The sequence below is a fragment of the Oryctolagus cuniculus genome, chromosome 8, assembly GCF_051225735.1.
Source record: "Oryctolagus cuniculus isolate XC-2025 breed Fujian yellow rabbit chromosome 8, ASM5122573v1, whole genome shotgun sequence".
NCBI lineage: Eukaryota > Metazoa > Chordata > Mammalia > Lagomorpha > Leporidae > Oryctolagus > Oryctolagus cuniculus.
This window is the reverse complement of record NC_142874.1, coordinates 119,244,424-119,267,223: the sequence shown is the minus strand read 5'-3', so window position 1 is coordinate 119,267,223 and position 22,800 is coordinate 119,244,424.

The following is a 22,800-nucleotide window of genomic DNA, read 5'->3' as shown; positions in this document are numbered from 1 at the left end:
AGCTGGGAGTCAGCAGGACGCATAATGCAGGCAGCGCTGCATGCTTTGCGCGCTTTGTTCCCCACGGTGCGCCACGCACCTTGGCGAAGGCCTGCACATCTATTGTTGAATGAGGGTGGGGAGCTACTTCTCGGCCCGGCGGCACCCTAGGTGATTCCCACCCACCCCTTGTACCCCCGGCATCCCTGGGCACAGGCAATTGTGCTTCTCCTGGTCTTCCAGAAACTGTGGGGAGACGGGAAAGGGACAGGGAGCCGGCCCCGAGGTGCAGGGACAAGCCTAGCGAGGGAAACAGGAAGGAAGGAAGGTCAGGTGGGAAGCACCAAGGACGTGACAAAGGGGCAGGGCAAAGGGGCGGGGTCCCTGAGCCAAACTAGCTCCTCCCAGGAGCAGGCCTCCCTTTAGCGTCTCTGCTGCACTCATCCTGGCTTGGGAGCAGCCTTGAGAAGCTGGCCCCACACCCAGTTTGGGTGAGCATCTGGCTAGATTTCAGCAGAGCCAGGGGCCGCTCTTGCTCTCTGCCCTGGAAGATTTAAGAAGTGCATTTGTTGGCCACTGTAGTTGCCCAGCCAGCTCTCCTTAGCTGCTGGTCACACGTGATTGACTAACTGCAAAATATTCAGAAAAGATGTTACTTTGTAGCTGGTGCATACTCTGTAGTTAGGCCCCTGGTGGTTTCGTTTGCACAGAACAAGCACAGATTTTTTTTTTCTTGTGGTTAGTCCCTAAACACTACAATGTAACAATGATTCCCATAGCTTTCACATTGTAAGTCATCTAAGATGATTTAAAAGGCACAGGTAAATGTGTGTAGGGTCTGTGCAAACACTGTGAACATCTGGGAATGTTGGTGTCCCTGAGGGATCCTGAAGCCAATCCGGGGCAGAGACTGGGGAACAGCTGTGCTGTCCTTGTGTGACACGGGAGGAAACAAGGGCTCTGAGTTAGGAACCAATAAACCCAGGCCGGTGTCTGCCTGGACCAGGGTGTGGGGTGGATGGGGCTTCACAGCCCCACAGCCCTCGCTTGCCTTACTCTGTGCATTGCTGCCTCCCAGCTGTCACTAATGATAATCTGGGAGAAAAAAGAAATCCATGAAGAGGCATTGTGAGGACTTGGCGAGATGCAGTATTGGATCGAACATAATGGCAAATTCTTTGCCACTCCTGCCATTTAGAGCTAGGGTCTATACCTTCCCCTTAAATTTCAGCTAGATTTGTTCAATCAGTAGAATCTGATGGAAAAATGGCCATGACCAGAAACTACTGAAGCTAGATCATAAATGCTTGGTGACTTCCGCTTGGGGCTCTGGAAATCCTTGCTTTCTGAAGCCCCCAGATACCACTGAATTCAGCTACCTTGAGACCACTATGCTGGACAGAGTGTGGGAGAGACCGCAGGGAGCTGTCAGAGCCTGTGGGAAAAACAATGCCTTCCCAGCCCCCAGCTGTCCCCAGCCACTGGAGTCATGGATCCTACACGTTATGGAGCGGAGACAAGTGGTCCCTGCTGAGCCCTTTCCAAAAATAAAGGATTGTTGTTTTCAGCCACTAAGTTTTGGTGCCATGTGTGACTCAGTTGTAAATAATTAGAGCTGGTGGTTGAAGAGCATGTTGCCCCTTCTCTGTTCCCTTCCCCCCTCCCTTTCCCACTGCCCCATTTCCTCCCTTCTGATTGAGACCCTTGGTACAGAACCAGGTGCAACCTCCCCCAGACTCCTCGCAAAACAACTAGCAAAACAGATGAGCTACACAGGGCAGCTTGTGCAACAGATAAGAGGAAGAGTTCCCAGCGGTTTCAAAGGGCCCCCTACTCCCTACTTTCCACCAGCTGCAAAGTCTTTTCCCTCCTTCACCAGATAAAACCCCAGCCCTAATTGTGCTTTGCGTGCAGTGTCTCTAATTGTGCTTTGAATGCAGTGTCTCCGAAGATTGTCGCCAACCTCTTTGCTTCAATAAAGCAGTCTGTCTCTGTTGAGGTCCATCTCTGTCTCCTTTGTCCATCTCTCCTTTCTAAGGGTACGAAAGCCCAGAATCTTGAGCTATTCCAAACCTAACATATTGGTGGCCCGTACCGGGAATGGGTTTTTCTGTGTCTTAATCCCCTTACCTCCTTCCAAACTTTTCTCTTTATCCTAGAGTCAACTCCCTTTTAGTTTCATTTCTGACCTGGCTTGGGAGCCCAGAGCTGCCTTGGCCCTGACCTTGTCTCTCAGTTAGCCTGCCCAGCCCCCTCCTGCTGAGGCATTCAGGAGCAGCCACCTGCCCAGCTCACCGGGAGTCAGTGCAAACCTGCCCCTCGGATTTTCATTTTCTCTCCCACCCCTTTCTATTAAGCCAATCTCCAGAGCATTCGAGCAAAATCACATCCGAACACCGGTCTCGGCCCCTTGTGAAGTAAGGTAAGACGCCTCCATCTGGGTATATTCTAGAGGCACCCTAGGATATTGTCCTCTGCCTTTAGGCTCGGGCTTCAGTCTCACCCACCAGTGAACAAGAGGACCCCTAAATTCACGCCTGTGTGCACTCCACCTACTGGTTCTGGCTTTCATCTGACCCACAGTGAATGAGGGGACACCCAACTTGATTGCCGCAGTCTCTGTGTTAAGTGACAACTTAGCCCAGAGGCAGGAGTCCCTCAATCTTTGCCTCACACCATGCGATTGAGAATTTCAATTCATAAAGAATTGCCCCTGGTCTACATGTTGAAAAAAATTAAACCTCTGCAAAACGGTGCATCTTTGCTTGTAAATTTGGCCTCAGTACAAATTAGATAACCACAACTACTGGCCAGAATTCAGCACTTCTAATCAAAACATCCTTTATGTATGAACCTGTGTAACATCCTCAAATGGAATGGCAAGTAGTCTGAGGTTCCCTTCTCCCTCTGTTCTCCACTCCCCACTTCCAACCATGTGGGACAGGTTTCTCCCCCCATACCTATAGGCATTCCTCCACCCTTCACAACTGACCGCCTTTATGTAAGGACTGTTCCTCCCATGAACTCCTTCTCTGTTCCCCCTCTTTCCTTCCTGGACCAACCTCAAAATCCAAAGCCAATTCCTCACTCCTCAATCTAGATGCATTTGATCCAGCTAATGAGCCCCTTCCTTACTGACCCCCACCCTCTGCACTGCCCAAACAGCTCAACTCCCCTCTAACAACCCCTGTCCTCAACCTCCTAGCCTCCCTTGGAAGCTCCTTCCCCCTCCTCCTCTAACACCTCTACAATTATAGAGGATCCCCTGACCACCCACTCAGGTCAAACAGACCCACCAGTCTCCTGTCTCCTCTCTCCCTTCCCTGACCACTGTCTCTCCTCTCTCCCTTCTCCGGTATCTCTGCCAAACACACGGGCTGGCTCTACCTGTTACCTTCCCCATGTCCCCATCACATTGGACCCCCAGTCATTCAATCTCAGGGCACAAATACACATATTCCCCCTAAGGGAGGTGGCAGGGCCAGAGGGTCCCACCTGGGTTCATGTCCCCTTCTCATTGTCTGAAAATCTGGCCCTCTTTTTAATCTCACTTTACTAAAACAGTTCAAAAATATACAAATCTAGATGTAACCACCTCATCTGGGACTCTATATCTTCACGTCCAGTTCATTAGCCAATCAGCACCCGATATCAGATGCAAACTCCGACAGCTAGAAAAAGGCCTAAAGCTCCCACCCCCAAAAGAGCTCCTAGATGTGGCCTTTAAGGTATAAAACAACTAAGAGGATGAGGCAAAAAGAGGAAAGGACTGGGACAGAAAAATCAAATATAACATGCTGGCCTCAGCCTTCCAAAGCCAAAATTCATCTGGCCCCAACACTCCAACATCCAAAGCAAGAACCCTCCTGTTCCCTGCTTTTGCTGCAACCAGACCAGACACGGGGTAAGAGCATGTCCCAACCTGGGGCCCCCCACAAAAGCTTGCCCCCCATGTGGCCAGTGGGGTCATTAGAAATGGGACTGTCCCCAGGGACACCCTGGTGCCCCTTGTGGCATTCCCCCATACTGACTCCTCGCAGCACAAATGTTCCAATGACAGGGCCCAGGTTATTCAACCCCGTCAGAGTTTCCAACTCATCCAAGGAACTCTGGGTCACTGGGATGGGAGCCTCTTTCTCTCTGTTGACAACACTTTTGGGCTGTACTCTGCACTCTAACATCTCCATTAAAGGAGTCTTGGGCATCTCCATCTAAACCAGAATCACCCACTCCTTCCCTACACCTTCAGCTCCCTTACTCTGGCCCATGCCTTCCTTGTGATGCCACAACACCCCTTGCCCCTAATGGGTAGAGACCTCCTCTCCAAACTAAAAGTCTTGGTCTTCATATCACCACTAGACACCTCGATCTTTTGTCTACAACCCCACCCCTCCGATTGTCCCCAGATCCCCATCCCCACCTCCACTCTGCCTGATGCCCTGCTCCTCCCCTTCCACGGCAGCCAAAACTGCCTTTCCTCTCTTCCTGACCCCTGCTTCTCCATTCTGCCACTCTCTCTTCCTGAGTGCAAATACACACACACACACACACACACATACTGCAAAGACTAACAAAATGGTTATTGCTCTGGAAAGCCCTACACTTGGGACATTCCAAATAGCTAAGATAATACAGTGTAAACTTCACCAAAGAGCATTTCTCTCATCCTCCGCCCACCCCATTGGAGTCCTTGTGGTGCTCTATACCTCCTCAACAAGCAGTACTGCTCTGCTAACCTGACTTCAAACCCCCAAGCCCACCTCTGCCCTGTGTCTGGGCAGGTTCAGCTCTAAAGTTTTCTCTAACTAGTTAGTTACCTCTTCTCCTTTGGACCCTAAAATCCTAAAACCTAACAAAAATAGAGCTCCACCTTGCACTGCTACTCTGTCTCACATCTAAATTCTCTCACACATGAAGACAAAATCTCTGTTCCAGCCATCTCCAGTAATGTATTTAACAGACCTAAGGAAAAAAAAAAACAACTCAAGAACAGTGGTAAGTCCTGAACAACTTCACTCCATTCATAGCCTTCCTCTCTTTTCTCTGCTTTATCTAGTGACAACAAAAATCTCTTCACCAATAGTTCATGGAGACAGAGGTATGCCCTCTCTTTTAACCTAGCCAGCTTGGCATCCCTCCCACCCTACACCAAGAGGACATCAAGTCCATTGTAAAGTCCTGGGATGAATTTCAGGAATTCCACACCCATGAAGTCCTCTACCCAGCTGTGTTCCACAGAGAGAGAGAAAAAAGAAAATGAAGGTCCCCCTCCCAAGGCAACATTACCGTGTGAGATCTGTCTCCCAACCTGTCACTCCCCCTCTTCGTGGAGGAACGACACTAAACCCTGCCTAGGCTTCCTATCCGAGTCACGGCACCATTATGTCGCTCCCCCTCTTCATGGAGGAACGACACAGAACCCTGCGCTGTTCTTTTGTCTGCTCGGCCCTGCCCGGGTTTGCTGCTGGTTCTTCCCGGGTTGGCTACCGTCCCTTCCACCTCCGTGGAAGGGCGGTTCCCCCTGCCACTTTCCCCACTTCCGCGGGGGAGTGGCACACCGCCGGCTGGCTCTCTGGGGGCTGCTCAGATGTTCCTTCAGATAGATGTTCCTGGTGCATGTTGTCTCTCTCCTCCTTTATAGTCCTCTTCCACCAATCCCAACTCTGCTACCCACACGCCGAGTACGCTGCTCTCCTCCAATCAGGAGCAAGTCCTGCTGTTTATTGGTTGAACTGGAGGCAGCTGTGTAGAAGCTGTTTCCTCCTCTCCCAGCGCCATATTGTGGGAGAGCAGATGCATAGAATAAGTCTTAATTCCAGTAACAGTCTAGTCCGAGTTGCTCCCCACACAACCTATGTAAAATAATGATCAAAACTACTGGTGGCTAGTTCTATAGCATAATGAGTGAGGCCACTGCCTGCAGTGCCGGCATACCATATGGGTGCCAGTTTGTATCCCAGCTGCTCCTCTTCTGATCCAGCTCTCTGCTATGGCTGGGGAAAGCAGTAGAAGACGGACCAAATCCTTGGGCCCCTGTACCCTTGTGGCAGACCTGGAAGAAGCTCCTGGGTCCCGGCTTTGATTGGCCCAGCTCCAGCTGTTGTGGCCATTTGGGAAGTGACTAGTGGATGGAAGACCTCTCTCTCTCTCTCTCTCTGTCTGTAACTCTACCTCTCAAGTAAATAAATAATTTTTTTTTTTTTTTTTTTTACAGGCAGAGTAGAGAGAGAGAGAGAGACAGAGACAGAGACAGAGAGAAAGGTCTTCCTTTTTGCTGTTGGTTCACCCTGCAGTGGCTGCTGCGGGCGCATCACACTGATCCGAAGCCAGGAGCCAGGTGCTTCTCTTGGTCTCCCATGCGGGTGCAGGGCCCAAGGACTTGGGCCATCCTCCACTGCACTCCCTGGTCACAGCAGAGAGCTGGCCTGGAAGAGGGGCAACCAGGACAGAATCCAGCGCCCCGACCGGGACTAGAACCCGGTGTGCTGGCACTGCAAGGCGGAGGATTAGCTTAGTTAGCCGCAGCGCCGGCCATAAATAAATCTTAAAAACAAAAACAAACTACTGATCCTTCAAACTAGTAAGATCACTGGGTTAATTACTATTTCTACACATATTTTCCATAATTTCCCCTTATTCTGTCATCTATTAGATTTTCCTCATTAGAAATATCTCTTTCTCTGACCAGATGGGTGTCTATCTACTCTGATGGATGCCCTCCTGGTGAAACCTAACATAATGGTAAACAATCTCCAGTGGATAACTCATCTATGGTACACCAGCCCCTGGCCCACAATGACCCTTGGGACCTGTCTTGCAGCTGCCTGACACTTGTTTGTTTCAGAGATAGTTCCAAATAGCTGACTGCTGACTAGGCATCATTGGCCAAAGTTGCTTTTTAGGTAAAAACAAAACTAGACTCAAATTCAATTTAAAATCTAAAGCTATGTCTTTGGTAAATAATAACCTCATACATAAAATTTTGGTTCAGCTGTAACTGGACATTGGGTTTAAAAATAAAAGTATGTTACTAGTGAAAAAGGTTAAGATAGAAAGATAATTTTAAATGAAAAAGGACATGGCTTATAAGAATTTATCCTAATGGCTAGTTTATTCTAGACTGGAATAAAAAGATAAGAAGGTTTAAGTAAGTTACAGAAGGTGTGAGGAAGTTACAGAAGGTTATAAATGAAAATTTTTTAGATACAAAAGCTATCGATCTATTTTTTCTTTGATTGACATACAATTAAAATCTGCCCCTCCTGTCAGTTTCTGTTTGCCTTTCAATAAAAACTCCCTCCTGGTTTGGACAGCACCTTTTCTAGGGCCTCTAATAACCATCTCTCCTTTGTTTTGGTGACTGTATTTTCAATCTGCTTCTTAGATCGATTTCCTCCAGACTTAAAGCAATGAGATCCTAGATGGCCAGGCACATAAAAACCTCAAAGGGAGACAGTTTTTGTGAGCTGGTGCTGCAGCCCCCTTCTGCTGGAACCCTGTCTTGAACTCAGGTCCCTACCTCACTGCTACATATTCACTCACCCCATTACCTCCTAGACCTGGTGAGCCATTGAGTTCTCTTCTCTTCTCCCTTCCAGGGTCCAGATCCTACATGCTTTCCTAATAGACCCAACCTTATCCTTCTCACCATGCTCCATTCTAAATCCTGCAACACTCCTCCCCCTCCATACCCTAAACCCACAAGTTATAACACACAATTGCTGTGATGTCTTAGATCTCACCCTCAACCCCTTTTCCCATATCACAGATGAGCATCTACAAGACCCTCACACCCCCCCATTGGGTCATCGATGGAAGTTCCCAAAAGATACTGCCCTATGAGGCAGAATACAAAATCATACAGGAAAACATCTCTACTCCCTCTAAATGCACCCTCGTAGAAGCACAACCCCTGCCACCCAAACTGCTTCCCAAAAGCCAGAGCTTATTGCACTCTCCCAAGCTCTCACACTAACAAAAAATAAACAGGTAAACATCCACACTGACTCTAATTGTGCCCATGATATTCTTCACTCTAAAATCCTAATCTGGAGAAAACGCAGCTTTTTCACTCAGAAGGGCACTCCCATAGTCAATGCTTTTCACATTAAAGCTCTTCTCAACACAGCCCTCCTTCCCAAACAAGCTGCTGTACTCCAGTGTCGGGGTCACCAAAGAGATAAATCCCCCCTGACCACTTTAAATAATATCACAGACCAAGTGACAAAACAGATTGCCATCACTCACCCTTTGGTCAGCTCCAAAAACTCTCTACTTGCCCTGATGGCTACAAACTCAAAACCGTCTCACCACCCATCTAACCCCTCTATCCCCGAAATCCTCTCATATCTACACTCCCTTTTTATCCCTCCACTCAAGTGTTATGACAAGTTGTAAAGACTCACCTGTACTTATAAACCCTAGACCAACAATTTCCAGAAAACCTTGGCCAGCGCCGCGGCTCACTAGGCTAATCCTCTGCCTGCGGCGCCGGCACACCGGGTTCTAGTTCCGGTCAGGGCGCCAGATTCTGTCCCGGTTGCCCCTCTTCCAGGCCAGCTCTCTGCTGTGGCCCGGGAAGGCAGTGGAGGATGGCCCAGGTCCTTGGGCCCTGCACCCACATGGGAGACCAGGAGAAGCACCTGGCTCCTGGCTTCAGATCAGCGTGGTGCGCCGGCCACAATGGCCATTGGAGGGTGAACCAACGGTAAAGGAAGACCTTTCTCTCTGTCTCTCTCTCTCTCTCACTGTCCACTCTGCCTGTCAAAAAAAAAAAAAAAAAACAAAAAACAACTCATTAAGACCTGCCCCACCTGCCAGCAGACAGGTCCTGGCACCCATCTTTCACCTCCAAAGTTCCCCACTCACCAAATGCGGGGCTCCCTCCCTGCCTTGGACTGGCAGGCAGACTTTACTCAATGCCACCTGTGCGTGGAGTTAAATATCTCCTTGTATTCATTGCACTTTCTGGTTTTCCTTCTCTTCCCCCTTTTATTTGTAGTAGGCATTCCCCACTAAAAATAAAAGTTGCCCACTTCCTCCTAACAGAAATTATACCACATTTTGGCTTCCCCTCCTCCCTCCAATCAGACAATGGGCTTAATTCACCTCCCAGATCCCTCAGCAAGTCACTCAGTATTTACATATTCCTTGGAAATTTCATACTCCTTAAGGCCTCAATCATCGGGAAAGCTCAATAGAACTAACAGATCCTGAAAAGGAATCCTCACCAAACTCTCCATGGAGCGCCATTTAGATTGGACAAAACTTCTACCTTTAGCTCTGCTAAAGCTTCGTGCTCTGCCAAAGAAACGCAATTCAGCCCCTTTAAAGTTGTGTTTGGCAGACACGTTGCCATCCCGGGGCTTGAGCTCTCCCCTCCCCCTTTCCCTCTAACTTGCCCTTTTCCCACCCTTTCAGCTCTCAGATGGTTTCTTATTCTTTTTTTCTTTCTTTTTTTTTTTTTTTTTTTTTTGGACAGGCAGAGTGGACAGTGAGAGAGAGAGAGAGACAGAGAGAAAGGTCTTCCTTTGCCGTTGGTTCACCCTCCAATGGCCACCGCGGCCAGCGGACCACACTGATCCGATGGCAGGAGCCAGGTGCTTCTCCTGGTCTCCCATGGGGTGCAGGGCCCAAGGACTTGGACCATCCTCCACTGCCTTCCCGGGCCACAGCAGAGAGCTGGCCTGGAAGAGGGGCAACCGGGACAGAATCCAGTGCACTGACCAGGACTAGAACCCGGTGTGCCGGCGCCGCAAGGCGGAGGATTAGCCTAGTGAGCCGCGGCGCCGGCTTCAGATGGTTTCTATGACAACATACTAACCAGGCCCTGGTGGACCCTGCTCCTGAGGGCCCCTGCCGGCCTTGGCTATGGGAGATAGTCTAACTCTCAGATCCCTCCCACTGTCTGCTAACTCCAAAGTGGAAGGGGCCCCACAGGTCTTCCTCCTTACTCCCACGGCAGCTAAACTAGATAACGGCCCCCTCTGGGTCCACGTGTCCAGGCTGAAAAAGGCCCCCCCAACAATGCCCCCTCCAATACCAATCCACTCCCAATATATGGCCACGCCCACCAGTCTCACCTCACTCAAACTAAATCAGCTCCCCTTCTTGGACAGGACCTGTCAGTCACCTGACCTAATGGCCTTTACCCCGCCCCAACTCTACGCCTCCCTCACAGCCCTCCGGGAAGACCTCGGATAACTTCACCCCAAATCTCCTCATGTAACAGCCTGGGACACCTGCGACACCTGGTCGCAGATCTCTGGCTCCAGGGAACCTTCATCGACTTCACTCCGGAGCAGGTCAATCAAACCACAAAGGCCATAAAAGGTCCTCCCGGCACACACTGCACATGCTGCAATAGTTTTCTAAAAACCATCACCCCCATCCATCCTCCCTGCACCTTGGTAATACTTATCCCCAAGAAAACAGCTCCTACATCCTAAATAAACTCACCTCCCACTTCAGGAGGGCCCTGTTGTTGCCCTCACTCTCCTAACAGTCTTGGCAGAGTGGGCAAGCTCAGCTCGCCTTTTTGGGCCTGTCACTGTCATCCTTATGGCCCTACTATTCAGACCACGCCTATTTAATTTGTTCCAAAACTTCTTACAGAACCACATCAAAGCTGTCTCGCAAAACCAGGTTAAGACCATGATGCTACTCCATGACTTCAATCAAGGATACCAGCACCTTCCCTCAAAACACTAACAGGACTCCAGGCTCTAGAGGCAAACCCCAGCACCTGCACCGCCCCTTCTCAGCAAGTCTGTCCCTCCCCCGACATCAGCAAACTCCCTCCTTCACCAGATAAAAGCCCAGCCTTAATTGTGCTTTGTGCACAGTGTCTTCTGAGACTATCACCACCTCTTTGCTTAAACAAAGCAAACTGTTTCTGTTGAGGTTGGTCTCCGCCTCCTTTTTCCATCTCTCCTTTCTGGGGGTACAAAAGGCCAGAACCCCAAGTTATTCAAAACATAACAATGGTGAGGGCAGGACTAAGGCTGGGACATTGGCAGTGACCATGCTTTGCACTTCTAGCTCTGCTCAGCTGTGGCCAACTGAGCAAGAGTCCTGTGTGGGACGGGAAGCTGCTACTGGAACCTGCTATGGTCCAGAATGAGCCAAGCCTCCGGGTTAGTGGGCCTGGGTGGCCCCCAGCCCTCAGGCGCCCACAATCAGCAGCCTGCCATGGTTACACCTGTGCTAACGCCATCTCTGCTTTAGACTAGTTGTCTACCTTAGCTCTGCCCTGTGCCCCAGCGTGCCTGAGGGGCACCCTTGCTTGTCACTGCCTAGGCACTGGTTGGGGTCCTCCTAGGCACTGGTTGGGGTCCTGCTGCAATGTGTGTGTCTTTTTCCTTTCCCAACTGGAAGAATTTGGTGGCCTGCTTGCCTGAGTACATGGCACTTGGAGGCTCATGCACAGATGGAAATCCCACCCGCAGCCCTGACACTCAAACCTGATTTTCTGTGTGGCAGCTCCTCGGTGGAGAGTAGACTCTGCAGTTCCCTGCCCCCTGTAGCCCTGGGCCACCGATTCCAGCACCTTCTTCCTTGCCATTGTTCATTGAGCTCACTTCTTGCAAGCCAGTAGGGTAGTACCAGGCCCTGGAGTGGAGAGAAAGGACCTGGATTTGAGAAACGTGGGCTGGGGGTGGGAGGGAGTTTCCATCAAGGCAGGGTCTACGGCTCCGCTGCCCTCAGTTCACCTTCCCTCTGCGTTTTCCCCTGGGGTCAGCCACTTGGTAGGCAGCTTCCCCTTTAAAACTCCGGCCAATCCAGACAAAAACCTCTTTATTGGTTCCTCATAGTACTGCTGACCAGACTTGCATTTAAATTTTTTTTTAAATGTACTAAACTCTAAGAACACCTATAATTTTGGAAAATATAGAAAATATATTGGCCGGCTCCACGGCTCACTAGGCTAATCCTCCGCCTTGCGGCGCCGGCACACCGGGTTCTAGTCCCGGTTGCCCCTCTTCCAGGCCAGCTCTCTGCTGTGGCCAGGGAGTGCAGTGGAGGATGGCCCAGGTGCTTGGGCCCTGCACCCCATGGGAGACCAGAATAAGTACCTGGCTCCTGCCATCGGATCAGCGCGGTGCGCCGGCCCCAGCGCGCTGGCTGCATCGGCCATTGGAGGGTGAACCAACAGCAAAGGGAGACTTTTCTCTCTGTCTCTCTCTCTCACTGTCCACTCTGCCTGTCAAAAAAAAATAAATAAATAAACTTAAAAAAAAAATGCTTGTTCTCGAAATAGCAGTCTGTATTCTCGCAGTATTTTCTGTCTTATTAGAGAAGCTGGCACAACTTTTTAGTACCTGACTTGGCTGTCTCTCTGTTCACTTATGTCTTCTTTTACCCTACGACAGCTACTTGTCATGGGGTCCAAAACCACAAAACTCTGCTATTAGCTCTTTGGTGCCTGTTAGGAACCGCTCACTTCTGATCGTTGGACGTGTCATCCCCACTACTTACATTATTAACTTAGTTACCGTAGAATTATCTTACCCTACAGGTGGGACTCAACCCTCTATGTACAAGGAGTGGCCAGGCCAGGCAGGCACAGAGACCAATGGCCCCTAACACACAGTGCAGGGTGAGAGGCATGGGAAGGGTCACTGCACCTGTGTCAGGAAACAGGTGCCCCGGCAGGGAGCCCATTAGGAATTCCCTGGTGCATTCTCTGTGTGTAAGACCAGAATGCTTTGTCTAAGAAGAACAAGTACCCCCATGGAAGGAATGGTTGTTGGTGCCTATTGAAATTATGTCACAGGGCAGGCATTCCGGCAAGTAATGAAGATGCCTTCTAAGACACCCACGTCCCACATTGCTGTGCCTGGGTTCAACACCTGGGGCTCCAGCTCCTGACTCCAGCTTCCTGCTAATGCAAACCCTGGGAGGCAGCGGTGATGGGTTCCTCTCACCAGCATGGCAGACCTGGATTGAGTTCCTGACTCCTGACATCAGCTGGGCCCAGTCTCAGGCACTGTGGACACTTACAGAGTGAACCAGCGGATGGGAGCTCTGTCTCCAAAAAGTTAATAAATTTTAAAACTGACGGTCCTTCAGGACTCTGAAAAGAAAAAAAAAAAAAAAAAAGAACTTCACTCCCAGACTCTAGGACAGGGCTGCTATGGGAAAACCCTACATTTTGAATGCTGACGTTATACTCAAACAAGTTAATCACTGTATACTTAGTCATGGTAGACTTTCTGTTATTTTTTGAGAGACATACAGAGAGAGAGAACCCGTCTGCTGGATCACTCCCCAAATGCCTGACAGGTCGGGACTGGGCCAACATGAAGTTGGGAGCCAGGAACTCTTTCCAGGCCTCCCACGTGGGTGGCAAGGACTTAACCACTGGAGCCATCACAATGCTGCCTCCCAGGTGCACACTGCAGGAAGCGGAAATCAGGAGCTGCATCTGGGACCTGAAACACAGGTGCTCCAGTATAGGACAAGGGCATCTTAATCATCACCTTAATTTCCAGGCCAAACATTCACTCCATCATTGTGAACTTTTATGTAAAAGTGTTAATATGGGGACTGGTATTGTGATGTAGCTGGTAAAGCCACTGCCTGCTGTGCCCGCATCCCATATGGGCACAGCTTCGTGTCCCAGCTGCTCCATTTCTGAGCCAGCTCCTTGCTAATGGCCTGAGAAAAGCAATGGAAGATGACCAAGTGCTTGGGCCCCTGCACCCACATGGAAGACCTGGAAGAAACTTCTGGCTCCTGGCTTCTGACTGGCCCAGCTCTGGCCATGGTGGCCACATGGGGAGTGAACCAGCAGATGGAAGCGCGCTCTCTCTCTCTTTCTCTGCCTTTCAAACAGTAAATATATATATATATATATATATATATATATATATTTAAAAACGGATATACCATCAGGCTCTAGTGATTTGATGTGTATTATTTCTAGGTGCTTGTGGGGCATCCTTAATCCTGAGCAACGTAGGATCTGTGTTAAAAGAATTACTGTCTCCTTCTTTCCTCCCCGAGTCTTTACCTTCCAAAACTTCCCTATCAGACTTTGCAGTTCCCTGCATCAGAGCTGACCTACCGTGTATTCTCTCTCCCTCCCTCCCTCCCTCTCTCTCTCTCTCTCTCCAGGCAAGGGCAGAGGGGATCCCTGTGACGTTGTCCATGGCCCCATCAGCCTCCTGCAGCCGGGCAACCCTCATGGCTTCCCCACTGTCATCATCGCACCTCAAGCTTGGGGGTCTTTTCCTAGTTTGTTACAGGGGGTTCTGTGGTGTGGGGAAGTGAGAGCCCCCTTCTTCACATCCTTGTCTCTTTTCTGTTCCTTTAAGGGTGCAGACTTTCGAATACTCAAAAACCAGGAAGAGAATGTTTGCCTCTTTCCCTTCCCTCCTTGAAGGCAGAGCTTGGTCTCCCCGAGGAGATAAATGCGCGGCTGGGGGTGGGGGTGGGGGTGGGGGGGGTGGGGGGGGAGGCAGGCTAGAAGCATGCAGAAAAGAAGCAGTGGGCAGAAACGGTGACTGTCACAATAACAGCATCCACCGCTTGTGTTACAGGAATTCAGTCGGCTCTGTCTCAGGGAGATGAAGAATTACAGTGCAGACAATAAGGTGGGGGGGGGGCAAAGCAAGTGAAAGTAGATTATTTTGACTCCTGCTTACCAGGAGGGCTCCCCAAGGGAGGGGTCCATCAGGGTCTGGATGTTGGGAGCTTGTACAGAAAGCTCATCCTAGTTGATCAGTTCTACAGTTTCACTACGTCACGGGTCTGTTGTTTCTTCTGTCTCTTGGGTAGCGGTCATGGTTCCTGACCAGTTAACAAATCTTACCACATCGCCCACGTGGGAGGAGTGACAGTTGAAAGTTGTTGACCTGAGCAATTAAGGCAGGTTATGCCTACCTGATCAGTTGTTAGCACTTGAGACGTGCTGCTTTGTGGTGTGGTCTGGTATGAGGCCAGAGCCTAGTTACCATAGGGTTACTCCTGTGGAGGTGGGCCCATTGTGTTCCCTATCTATCACTCTCTTCATTTTTGGGAGGCAACGTCTTTTTGTTTAGTCAGCGGATGGCAGGTTTGTACAAACACCTGTTTCCTTATTCCCACAGAGACTTTTCCTATCTGCCTATCAATGCTTCTGACTTCTCACACTGGGCAAGGGCCAAGCACTGTGCTACACACTGGACTTCTGTTATATAATTTAACCCGCATAATACCATATGACTATCTCCTTTTAAAAAATTTATTTTACTTTTTTTAAAGATTTTATTTATTTATTTTTTTTTTGAGCGGTAGAATTATAGACAGTGAGAGGGAGAGACAGAGAGAAAGGTCTTCCATCCATTGGTTCACTCCCCAAATGGCTGGAGCTGTGCCAATCCGAAGCCAGGAGCCAGGAGCTTCTTCCAGGTTTCCCATGTGGGTGCAGGGGCCCAAGCACTTGGGCCAGCTTCTACTGCTTTCCCAGGCCATAGCAGAGAGCTGGATTGGAAGAGGAGCAGCCGGGACTAGAACCAGTGCCCATCTGGGATGCCGGTGCCACAGGCGGAAGATTAATCCACTGTGCCATGATGTCGGCCTGACTTTACTTGTTTAAAAGTCAGAGTGAGAGAGAGAGAGGGAGAGACACAGAGAAAAGATTCTCCATCTGCGGGTTCACTTCCCACATGGCTACAATGGCCAGGGCAGGGCCGGGCTGAAGTCAGGAGCCCAAAACTCCATCCAGGTCTCCCGTGTGGGTGGCAGGGGCCAAAGTACCTGAGCCATCCTCCACTGCTTTCCCAGGTGCATTAGCAGGGAGCTAGAGCAGAAGCTGAGCAGCCAGCACTCAAGCGAGGTTGACTAAGTAGTGCACATGGCCAGTGCAAAGCAAAATTAGTACTAAAACCCAAGTCAGTCAGAGGCTTAAGTGGGCTCTTAACCCTTTAACTAGTGCTTGGGACTTCTGGCCTTGTGTATAATGAGAGCAAATGGGAAGCAGTGAAGTTGAAAATTGTGGCATTAAAGCATCCACAGCAGCGGGGGCACCTGGGAGGGCCAGGGTTAGAATTGGGTAAGAGAGACAGGGAATACCTCTGCCTGCCTGAACTTGACGTTGGCCTAAAAAGTTGATTCAGGATGGAGTTGCCAATTTGGCAACTAAAAATGAAATTTCCTGTGTATGTTCTGACATACAGTGTACTCTAAATTGTTCTCATTTAAAATAATTGGATGGTACTTTCTAGAAGCAAATAAAGTTTGGGTTGGGTGTTGAGATAGTTCTTCAAGTCAACGTGGCAAACCCAGTATATTATGAAATATCAGGGCTGCTCGGGTTCTTGCACAATGTGAAATCAGAGCCAAATAAACAGCACGAGAGTTCACAGTTCTCCTTTCATGATTCTTTCCACGGGTAGAAAACCATGTTCTCTCTCTGGGGAGTTAGAGGAGAGGCAGAGAGAGAAGAGAGGACTGTCTGAGGGTGGAGGCAGGCCTTGTCATCCCAGCGCGGCAGGGGGAAAGGAGTGGCCTTGGAGGCAGTTGTGCAGGGGCTGGAGGAGGGGGAAGGATGGTGAAGATACTGGACTGTGGAAACACTGAAAATAAGACCCGCCTTCACCCCAACCTAGACCCTGGATGGCTGTGGACATCACACTCATCACATTCCTTGAGCCTCTTGGGACTTGTCACAGAAGCCTCCTGGACTGAGCCAACTTCAGGGAAGAAAGCTCCCCCGTCAACTCTGCAGCTGTGTGTTTCCGGGGGCAGACATACGGCCCAGTGATCAAGACACTGCCAGGGATGCCCACGCCCGGAATCACAGTGCCTGGGCTCGAGTCTTGGCTCTGCTTCTGATTCCAGCTTCCTGCTAATGCACACCCTGGGAGGCAGTAGGAGTTGGGTCCATGCCACCCCCATGGGAGACACAGACTGAGTCCTAGGCTTCTAGGCTGCAGACATTTGGAGTGTGAACCAGTGGATGGGAGATTCTCTCTCTCCCTCTCCCTCTCCCTCTCCCTCTCCCTCTCCCTCTCCCTCTCCCTCTCCCTCTCCCTATCTCTGACTTTCAAATACACTGTAAACACACACACAAAACAAAACAAAAGCAGCCAAAGCTGTGTGTTTACAAACATTTGCAATTTTCTGATTAACCATGTCAGTGGATTTTTCTGCATGCCTGTGACCAGGGACCGCTTCAGCTGCGTGGTAAACTCTGCTGGGAGATGTGCTTTTCCTCCACTTTGCATCAGACCCGAGGAGTTAAAAGCACTAAGTATGGTTCTTCAGGAAGTTACACACGGAATCACCACAGGACCCTGCATTGTCATTCCCAGCTATGTGTCCCCAAAGAATTGACAGCAGGCACTCAAGCCAAGGCTAGCACCTGGATGCTCATAGCAGCACTACTCTCAATAGCCAGAGGATGGATGAAACACTGATATCCTTAAGCCAATCAGAGGAACAAAGCACACCCTATACAAGAGGACTTCAAAAAGGTCTTGGGAAACGGAGCTAAAAGAAAAGTTCATTTTGCTACAAAAATTTTGAGGGCTGGCCCTGTGGCATGGTAGATTAAGCCTTCACCAGTGTTGCCAACATCCCGTATGAGTGCCAGTTCGTGTCCTGGCTGCGCCTCTTCTGATTCAGCTCTCTGCTAATAGCCTGAGAAAGCAGCAGAAGATAGCCCAAGTGCTTGAGCCCCTGCAATTGCATAGGAGACCTAGAAGAAGCTTCTGGCTCCTGGCTTTGGATTGGCCTATCTCCAGCTGTTGCAGCCATTTGGGGAGTGAACCAGAAGGTAGAAGACTTTTCTCTGTCTCTGTCTCTCTCTCTCTGTCTGTCTATATAACTCTACCTCTCAAATGAATAAATTGATCTTAAATTTTTTTTGAATCCATGTATAGTCTTTTCCACAACAGGCATTTTCCCTGAATATTATTGAAGATCCTTCATGCATACAATGGAATACTATTCATCCATAAAAAGAAATGAGGTACTGACACCTGCTGTGATGTGGAGGGAACTTGGAAAGAGGATGCTAACTCAGAGAAGCCAGACACGAAAGTCATGGCTTGGAAAAACCCAGAATAAGTAAATCCTTAGAGGCAGAAAACCCACTGATGGTTGTCAGGCCTGGGAGGAAGAAGGAAACAGAAGTGACTTTTTAAATGGGGTTTTCTGTGTGTGTGTGTGGGGGGTGATGAACATGTTTTAGAAAGAGATAGAGATGGTGATCGCACCACATTGTGAATCTCCTGGATGCTACCAAAGTGAGCCCTTAGATAAAAATCACAGAGGAATTTTGGAAGAAGACATGAGACTATAAGAAGGAGATGTATGAAGATTGGTGTCTGGCACAGCAGGTTAAGCCACTGCCTGCAATGCCAGCATCTTATAATAGAGTGCTAGTTCAAGTTCTAGCTGCTCCACTTTCAATCCAGCTCCCTGCTAATGCAACTGGGAAGGCAGCAGAGGATGGCTTGAGTGCTTGGGTTCCTGCTGCCAACAAGGGAGACATAGATGGGAGTTCTAGGCTCCAGTGGATAGAAGATATTTCTCTTTCTCTCTCTCTCTCTCTCTCTCTCTCTCTCTTTCTCCCTTCTCTCTGTGTGTGCTTCTCTATCACTCTACCTTTCAAATAAACATATTTTAAAAAATTAAGACGATGTGGCCGGTGCCGCGGCTCACTAGGCTAATCCTCCGCCTAGCGGCGCTGGCACACCAGGTTCTAGTCTCGGTCGGGGCATCGGATTCTGTCCTGGTTGCCCCCCTTCCAGGCCAGCTCTCTGCTGTGGCCTGGGAGTGCAGTGGAGGATGGCCCAAGTGCTTGGGCCCTGCACCCCATGGGAAACCAGGATAAGTACCTGGCTCCTGCCATCGGATCAGCGTGGTGCTGTGCTGGCCGCAGCGCGCTGGCTGCAGCGCGCTGGCCACGGCAGCCATTGGAGGGTGAACCAACAGCAAAGGAAGACCTTTCTGTCTGTCTCTCTTTCTCACTGTCCACTCTGCCTGTCAAAAAAACATTAATAGATGTAGATATCAAAGGCTCTGGAGAAATTTTTTCTTTCTCATGTATTTCTGATTTGAGGGATGGTCTCTCTTAGAATACATCTGAAAATGTAGTTATGAGAAGGGAATTCCAGAAGTTTCTGGTATCCTTTTCCCAGGGAGATAGAAAAGGGATAACCAGTCACGGGTGCGTTTTCTGTCACATAAGAAACAGGGTTGCCCAAGAATGGACAGCTGGGACCCAGTGGCTCCTGCCTCTTCTCTTGTCCAGGCTGGCTCTGGGCCTGTATTTGCATACCCACTCCACAAAGCAGAAGAACTACAGTTCTTAATGCAAACTGCCTTCCTTGGAAACATCGTACCTTAACCTGGGTATGTTTGGGGGGGGGGGGTCTCACCTGCAGCCTACAAGTGGATGAGCCAAGTGTTCTCCGAACAGGTGCAGTGTGCTTGGTCTCAGGAAGCCTTGGATGGACAAAACTGTCTCCTGTGACTGCATCTCCAGTGAGTTCTGAGTAATTTGCACACTGGGGACTAGCTCTGTAGCCTGCCCCTTAACTGGTCCTACTTAGCACGAAGTCCAACTTTGAGGAGAGTTAGTTAAAAATAGGCTGGGTACTGTTAAAAGAGACAAAAATCCTATATAGCCTAGAATTTGTGTCATCTGTGCATGGTCTGAGCAGGGAGTATGCCAACAGCCGCAGGGTCCCCTGGGACCACAGGGCGTGGTGGGGAGACTTCCTCTTGCCCTAGGATCATGGGATTTACTGCTGTGGCTTCTAGCTGGCTCCCCCATATTTTCAGGGTGGGCCTGTTTCCTGCTTCATTTCTTCCATGCCAAGTCCCCCACTCTCTTCCTCTCATTCCTTGCTACTCAAACTGTGTTCCCTGGACATGGAGCATCAGAACCATCTGGGAGCTTGTTAAAAATAGAGAGGCTCAGGCCCCAGCCTGGAGGAACTGAGCCAAAATTGACAGCTGACCAAGGACAACGTATGACTCACATCCATGGTAACACAGGGGAAGCAGAGCAGGCCAGCCCACAGACCCCTGCTGCTGGGTCACATTCCTGCCCCTTCAGTGGACGAACACTGGGCTTCTGCACCTGCAGATGACCCCTGTCCCCCACTGCACTTGCTCTTTCAAAGTTGGGGCCCCAGCCTGCTACCCACAAGTTCAGGGCCTGAGGCCTGCTCTCTGCTCCTGGTGTCGCTCTGGATCCCTGATGAGTCACAGGCCCTGGAACATTCAGGCTGGGTCTTTGGGTGGCTGGCTCTGCCCCTGTGGGGTGAGGGATTCAGCCAAGCTGTCTTTTTTTTTTTTTTTTTTTTTTTTGACAGGCAGAGTGGACAGTGAAAGAGATAGACAGAGAGAAAGGTCTTCCTTTGCCGTTGGTTCACCCTCCAATGGCCGCCATGGCCAGCGCGCTGTGGCTGGCGCACTGCGCTGATCCGATGGCAGGAGCCAGGTACTTATCCTGGTCTCCATGGGGTGCAGGGCCCAAGCACTTGGGCCATCCTCCACTGCACTCCTGGGCCACAGCAGAGAGCTGGCCTGGAAGAGGGGCAACCAGGACAGAATCCGGCGCCCCGACCGGGACTAGAACCCGGTGTGCCGGCGCCGCAAGGTGGAGGATTAGTCTAGTGAGCCGCGGCACCGGCCCAAGCTCTGTCTTGAAGAGTGTCAGTGAAATGTAACTAAATCAAAGCTACCTACCAACCCAGGAAACCTCAGCACAAGAGGGGAAGAGAAAGAACCAATTCTACGATCAGCTACTAAAATAACCTAAACCAGAATGCTCTGCACATCTCAGAAAATCTGTTGCCGAATTCTGTCCCGGTTGCCCCTCTTCCAGGCCAGCTCTCTGCTGTGGCCAGGGAGTGCAATGGAGGATGGCCCAAGTGCTTGGGCCCTGCACCCACATGGGAGACCAGGAGAAGCACCTGGCTCCTGGCTTCGGATCAGTGTGGTGCACTGGCCGCAGCACGCCAGCCACAGAGGCCATTGGGAGGTGAACCAACGGCAAAGGAAGACCTTTCTCTCTGTCTCTCTCACTATCCACTTTGCCTGAAAAAAAGAAAGAAAGAAAGAAAGAAAGAAAGAAAGAAAGAAAGAAAGAAAGAAAGAAAGAAAGAAAGAAAAGAAAACCTGCTAAAGAGACCAGACACAGAAAGAAATGTCAGCGTTTTATACATCCAGGCAGACACATAAACCATTGCAATTGTGTTCTCAAGGAAGAGGATGCGACAGCACTGTGTGTCACACAAAGTTTATCCTATATTCTCTCGGTGATGGGGCTGGCTTTCTGTTAGCTAATTGTCTGTACCCAAAGGGAAAATAAAACTCTTTATCTTCAGGGCTGGCGGTGGTTTTGCAATCTGGGGGCAGGTGCCTGCCAAGCCAGGTTCCTATCCCGCCCCCTGGGACCAGGAGGTGAGCATACTGTCCCTGTGGATGACCTCATCTTCGAGAACTGGCTCCCAGGGCCTGGAGAAAGAGTCCTGCGTTGCAAAGGGGGCGAGAGGCTTTTCGCAGGCTGTTAAGATTGACAGATATCTTAAGAGGGCAGGGAAGGGTTTTACAATGGGGAGTTTTCTGAAGTACATCCTCTAAGGCCGGGCAGAGGTGGGGAGTCTCCCTCATCACGCCAGGGAACATGAGCTGTTGTTGCTGTTTCTGCATTTGCACTTAACGGTCAGTGACCATATTCTTGCCTCCCCTCTGGCCTTGTCTTCTGGTTTGCCCTGCCTACCACAGCACAGCATGCCACAGGGCTGTGTAGTCCGTGGTAGCTCACTGCCCACCCTGGGCTACGGGCACGAAGCAGTGTTAGAGGCTGGAACGAATCCAAAGCAAGGACCGGCAGGTGAGCCTGGGAGAAAGCAGGAAACAGATACAAACAGGTCTGGGCAGGGCAGCCACGGTGAGAGCCCGTAGCTCCCCAACCTGCCTTGCAGATGGTGCTTTGACAAAGCTCAGCTGTCTCCTATTAATAACTGCCTCTTACATGAAGCAGACAGCCTCTCATAAAGATGAGTTGTGAATTTAAATAAGACTTAAAGGATGGGTACAACTACCATGACAATGAAGACACTACACAGAGTAAGGCCCTTGCTCACGAGTTACATGTGTCTAGAAGCAAGCCATCATTTTTGCAGTCAAGGGAAGACAGCAATAACAAAAAAGATTTAGATAGGCAATGACAACTAATGGACTTGCCAATATTTAGTCCATTTTTTCCTCCATATTTATTTTGGTAAAGACGTTTATTAAAATCCCCCAAAGGACATTGTAAAAGTGATTTCCCAGGGACAGCATTCATAGTAGTGGTTAAGATACTGCTTGGGGCTGGCGCTGTGGCTCACTAGGCTAATCCTCTGCCTGCGGCGCCAGCACCCTGGGTTCTAGTCCCGGTTGTCCCTCTTCCAGTCCAGCTCTCTGCTGTGGCCCCGGGAAGGCAGTGGAGGATGGCCCAAGTCCTTGGGCCCTGCACCCGAATGGGAGACCAGGAGGAAGCACCTGGCTCCTGGCTTCGGATCAGCGCAGCGCTGGCCGTAACAGCCATTTGGGGCGTGAACCAATGGAAGAAAGACCTTTCTCTCTGTCTCTCTTTCTCACTGTCTAACTCTGCCTGTCAAAAAAAAAAAAAAAAAAAAAAAAAAAAGATACTGCTTGGGATGCCCACATCCTGGATCAAGTGCTTGAGTTTGCGTCCTGGCTCTGCTTCCAATTCCTGCTTCAGGCTAGTGCACACTGTAGGAGGCAGCAAATGATGGCTCAAGTACTTGGGTCCCTGCCACCCACGGGGGAGGCTTGGCTAGAATTCCTGGCTCCTGGCTTTGACCTGGC